Genomic DNA, 5,992 nt, shown 5'->3' with positions numbered 1-5,992 from the left:
TAGTGCGCTCTCTGGGGTCATACCTGAATCAATCAGATTGATGACAGTGGTCCATGCGCTAGTGACATTTCACTTAGACTACTGTAATGCACCTACATAGGGCTACCTTTGAAAATGATTGAGAAGCTGCAATGAATGCTGTGCCTCGTTTGGTCACAAGGGCTCAGCATGCTGAGTGTGTCATACCATTTCTCTGATGGCTACACTGGCTGCCCATGCATTTCTGAACTCAATACAAGGTGTTGATGATGACCTTTAAAGCTCTATATGGCATTGGACAAGGATACCTCAAGGACCACCTTCCCCATATAATCCTGCCCAACCCCTACGATCATTAGTATTCTTAGAATAGTGCACCATCTGAAGCAAAGGGGACAGTGGCAAAGTGCAGGGCCTTCTCTGTTGTGGCACCATGTCTCTGGAATCAATTACCAGAAGTCTTGGACAGCCTCCTCATTGTATGGATTCTGACTTTTAAAGCGGCATTTATGTTATAACTGTTTTATATATTAATATGCACTTGTCTTTTTTATTTTTAATGATTTTATTCTAAAGTTTTTATTTGAATATTTTTACCTTTTGTGTGTTAATTTTTATGTTGTACCCCGTTTCGAGTACCAGAAAAATAGTATATAAATCTTTTAAATAGATCAATATGTTACACATGTGGACCTCTGACCCCTGAACACAACCTGAAAACCTGAGAAGGGATTCCTAACCTGTTCTCTCAACTATCATTCATATTCTTTCTTGGTTTTCCAGTGATTCATGATTGATTGCCTGGCGCAAGAAGATACTGGTCTCTAATTATGCCTCTGGCTGCTTCATTCATCCTTACAGTCAGGGTGTTTTCCCTGGCTTTATATGCAGCAGAAGTACTCCATCCTAATGGTTTTACATAAAGCACCAAGCAAGACACCTCTGTACACCTTGGCATAAATGGGTTTATAAGAACCTTTTAAATGATGATGATGAAGGAATGCTTCGGAATGTAACTAAGCCTTATTCCCCTTTTGGAAAGCAATGCTGTGGCACCAAGATTGCTCTCTAAACAGAGTACAGAGGTCATAAGAGCAACTGCTCTGCAATGCAGCATTTTGCCCACTGAATGCTGCCAGAAGACTTCAACAGTGGGGAGGCAGGGGGAGAGACTGGGAAACAGCTGAAGAATTGCAGACCTCAGTTCTGACTGCAATCTGATGTGCAAAAGTTGTTTCAGCCACTTTTCTGCATGAGCTCAGTGCCTATAATTGCTTTCATAGTCAAGGGGATTTCAAATAAAATGAACCAAATGCTTTGACTTCAGACAAAAAACATTTTGACTTTTGTTTGTAACCAGCATCCCTGAAGACACATAGGTAACTGGCTGCAAGAAGGTTGCTCGATGAGTGAGTCTAAGGTTGGGCATGAGAGGGCACAGAATTCTTCAGAGAACAGCCCTTCCCCAGAACTGCATGCTGCCCTTGACTCCCTCCTCCCAGAATCCCTTTCTCCTACTTTTGTTTGTAATATAATTCTTGGCACCTTTCGCTATGGCACTTCAGGAAGCAAGAAGGGATGTCCTGATAGCAGACACTGGTGCGTGTCTGGGAAAAGGCCCCACACCAGACAGGGCCCCAGGGCCCAGAGGACCATGATACCAGTCTGCTTAAAGCAGTGGTTGCTGCCTTGCTCTCAGAACATGATCAGGCACTATCGATGTTACTGGACTAAAGTCTGCAACGGTAAATGGATACAAATGTTCATTAGACATTGCATTGTTTTATCAGGCACAATGGCATGACAGAATGTTCTCCACTACATGGAGCAGGCATCTATGTATAAAACGATGTCTTTTTAAATTTCTTTGTTTGGTTAATGTTTGAATTGTGACACTTTTAGCACTCTGCACTCTCAAATAGTGCATTTACCACCAGAGAGCAGCAAGCTCCTGTCATGCCCACTCATCTGTTACATGCAGCCATTACCAAGGAACATGGCTGCCTGGTCACTTAAAGAAAATGTTCCAAGGTTCTTTAGGGAGAGGCTACAGCTCAGGGGTCAGCGATCTGCCTTGTATGTAGAAGGTTCAAAGTTCAATAGGTAGGGCTGGGAAAGACCCCCATCTGAAACTCTGAAGAGCAAGAGTAGACAATTCTGTCCAATGGTCTGACCCAGTATAAGGCAGCTTAAGGCTGTAAATAGTTGTTCTGTTTCAGCAATCTGTTCCCCTTCATTTCCATACCCATAGATGGACATTCCTTTATACACATTCATGAATTCCCTCCATTGGAATGAATGAGTTTCCTCTGTGCACAAGGTGTACAGTAGTACGTCTATACACTCAATACTACCTCTGGATCAAGGTTCAAGCAAGAGAAAGATGCACCCAAGGACTTGGATAACATGCTCTTGTTCATAGCATGGTTGTGGCAACACAAGTACTGACTTGCATGCCTGAGTGGGCTGTCACAGACAGAACATGAGTATGCTGTCGAATGCAATGCTTTTCAATGGAGTTTGACTCACACATTCATCTGCAAATCATCAAAATGGAGTGTAGACTTTGTCGAGAATTTGTTGAGAATTACATGTATGTGTCAACCAATCCCGAGAATGCTATAATATGAGAAATCAAGTGAAGCAAACTTAACTCTCATCAGTATCCATGATGCTTCAGTATTCTGTTCCAATAAAATTAAAAATGGTACTAACTTCTTCCACTCTGGCAGCATCTCAACCTTGTCAATGGCAGCAACAGCAAAATCTTTATGCATGCAGGGTAGCAGGATCAATAAGGAAACTAGCAACAAGGAATGGCATTATTCAAGTTATGTTCATCGGAGCCTGCTACGTTTTTGTTTTTCAGGGCTCAAAGACTGTGGGGAAGAGTGTTTTTTAAATGTCACTATGTTTTTATACAGCCAAACCAAGAGACCATCACTAATTGCATCGATGGTTGGAAAATTCAACATCCAAATTAGCAATGGATCATTATCAACAATGTTTCACCTTTTGTTGAGGGGAAAAACACACAAACATGCACCAATATTGTGTTCCAATAAAATTAATTAAAGGATTCTGATACACCTGAATCATCAGCATGAGCTGCTCAAGGAAAGATTAATACCCCACACCCACAACTTCAACGCCACGGCCTTTAGCACTGGATCAGTGACGGACAAATTTTCCGTAAAGACCCTGCCCGATCCTTCCCGCCCATTTAGCACTTGGTTTTATTTTAGTCACTGTTGATGTGCTTCACTTTGCTACCCTGTCCACACCAATTAGCTCCAGTCCAGCGCTGCATTGTAAATCAGCTCGCTAGCAGGCTAGATCAAGGTGAACTCTCTGCCAAGGATCCGATATGTGGAGGTATCATGCTTCCAGATCATTAAGTCAGCCCAGGCTTTTAAATTTCTCCCCACCTGAAAAAGCATTAGGCATTCTGGTGCTGTACTGAAATTGACTTAAGCATTCCCCCTCCAGCCCCTTTAATCTTGTGTCTCTGAGGTCCATTCTTGTCTACAAGAGAAAGGCAGGAAAAATATTTCCAGGGGAAAATATTCCAGGAAAAATATTTCCATTGCCTAATATGAGATGTTCAATGGGTCAGAAAACAGATTGACATTTTGGTTCGTGTTGTTGATGAGTGGAATTGATCCCACTTCCAGAAATACAAAGCAAGATTGGGCCATATAGGCCAGTGGGCCACTTAGGAGGATTCTCAGTGTTGCCAGCCAGCTAAGCGACCTAGTCCCTTGTGTAAGGGTAGTAAATGTCACTCCCCGCACAATTCAGCCTTATGATAGAAGCCAGAAATGAAATACATCCATTTTGCTTAACAGCCTGAGCTTAAACAATGGAACTTTTTACTGCATGACTGATAAGCAGTGAGACTCCCATTATAGAATGTCACCGCTGATGTATTGATTGGGTAGCGTGACTATAACACAGACAACAATGAAGCACAAAGCACTAATAATTCACTGCTTTGTGATGGTGTTTTCCTGCTTCAGCCTTGCTATGAAATGGTTCTTGTCACCTCTTGGGCGGCCCTGTCTTAATACCTAAATTATGCATCGGTGCTGTTCTCTCGCAGCTGTTATTTACACCTGACTCTTCCACTGAAGGCTTCCCTCTCTGAAAATCACGTCTCAATCTCAGTTAACGAGATTGAAGGCATTCTGCCCTGGGAGAGAAATTACTTTTCTGCTTTTTATCTTCCCATTAAAACTCCCAGCTTTCTTCTGCCAGAAATATGTCAGGAATTGAACATATTTAAAGGAGGGGTGTGTTTTTTTGTTCTCCCATCAGACAAGCTTGGTAAATCTTAAAGGAACTCGAGCAGGTCACATGCCTGCTGCTAGATATCTTTCTCTTCTGCTGGCATTTTCAAAAGGACAGGACATGATTTTTCCCCATTGATGCCTGTCATTTATTTACAGATTCAAACGTTCAAGGATTCCTTGGAACCTTCCTACAGCTGATGGCATGTTGCTGCTTTCACAGCACAGGCCTGTAAAGGTCTACTTTGAAAGAAGACCCACACAATTCAATGGGGTTTACTCTCAGCTACGGGTGTACAGGATTGCAGGCTTACTTCACTTCACAGGGATAAGAAGAACCTTCCTTTCTAGGTCTAATATTTGTGGACTGTTCAGCCTGTTTTTTCTTGGATTGACATTTGCTGTGGACTCTCTCTTCACCCTAGGGACTTAATAGTAGTTCTGCTCAGTAGGTCTACACTGAAACTGTTCCAATTCTGTTATGAAGCTGGCTAGTCCATCCCAATTTCTTTTTTTATTGAACTGCAAATATCCAGCCTCAGGGTTGCTCTGTATAACTGTTTGCTTCTACATAGTGCAACCAGCCACACAGAGAAACAAATGTGCAAAGGAGAACATGCAATTCCAATCTATCGTGATGTTCTGCATCAGAGGGGGGAAAAGCACATGATGCTAAAGGCACAGTGTCTTCTGCTTTCTCTGATTTCCTGCCACATGAGGACCTAACACACACTTCATGTCATAAGTATTAGAAAGTAGTTTGTAACTAATGCAGGTCCCCTGACAGACAGAAGGACTAGGATATGCCTGCAATTCCTTCAGTACTAGGGATCAATTCAGGAAGATAAAACCAGATGACTAGAACTATGGAGGTCTGCCAGAAGTTATTTTAGAAAGCAACACTGTTTGGCTCAGTGTCCTTGGCCGGTCTCCATCAGATGCCTTTGTTACTCTTGGACAGAGTCACACTTTCTTCTGCCACTCCTTGGGCTTCACTATACCTGGAAGCATAGTGACCTCTTTTCCTCTGATTAGCAGTGGCGAGTAGATTTTTGCCTTTAGTATACTAAGACTCAGGTATCAGCCTTAAGACAGTTTCTCTCATGTAGTGATCATTCACAATGACACCACTTCTGGTTTGGACTGGAGCTTATAGAATCCAAAGGCATGAAAAAACCCCTTCTGTAAACTGGAGCTTATAGAATCCGAAGGCATGAAAAGCCCCCTTCTGGAAACTTCCACCATATCACTTCCTGCCAAGTCTTACACAATTTGCTAGGAAACAGCAGTGTACCAAGGACATTTGACACTGGGGCGCACAGCAACTGTTACCCTGCACATGCCTGATCTCGTCTGATCTTGGAAGCTAAGCAGGGTCAGGCCTGGTCAGTACTTGGATGGGAGACCGCCTAGGAATACCAGGTGCTGTAGGCTTATACCATAGTCTTTCGAGACTGAAGGTTGCCAACTAAGCATGACAAAATAATTTTTGGTTAATAGCCATATGAATAGCCTCTTGGACACCTTCTCTGCAGCCTGGCACCTGGGGCTGCTCCCCAGCCACCCTCTTTGTACACCACTGCTGGGAGAGGCAGTTAAAGAGAGGGCCTGGCTGGGCCAGTCATTGACATTCAGTCTGCAAAGGTAGCCCCTCTCACTAGGATAACTGAAATGTTAGGGCTTTAGGGTTGTAAATAAAAATGATTTCCAAATAGCCGTCAAAG

At 43.0% G+C, this 5,992-nt stretch overlaps 1 pseudogene; it reads left to right on the top strand.

The window, feature by feature from the left end:
* The first annotated feature begins 5,582 nt into the window (after nt 1-5,582).
* On the top strand, nt 5,583-5,702 carry LOC136637168 (5S ribosomal RNA; annotated as a pseudogene).
* Nucleotides 5,703-5,992: the final 290 nt, after the last annotated feature.

The sequence above is a fragment of the Tiliqua scincoides genome, chromosome 1 (assembly GCF_035046505.1).
Source record: "Tiliqua scincoides isolate rTilSci1 chromosome 1, rTilSci1.hap2, whole genome shotgun sequence".
NCBI lineage: Eukaryota > Metazoa > Chordata > Lepidosauria > Squamata > Scincidae > Tiliqua > Tiliqua scincoides.
This window is presented reverse-complemented; position numbering and strand designations above follow the sequence as displayed.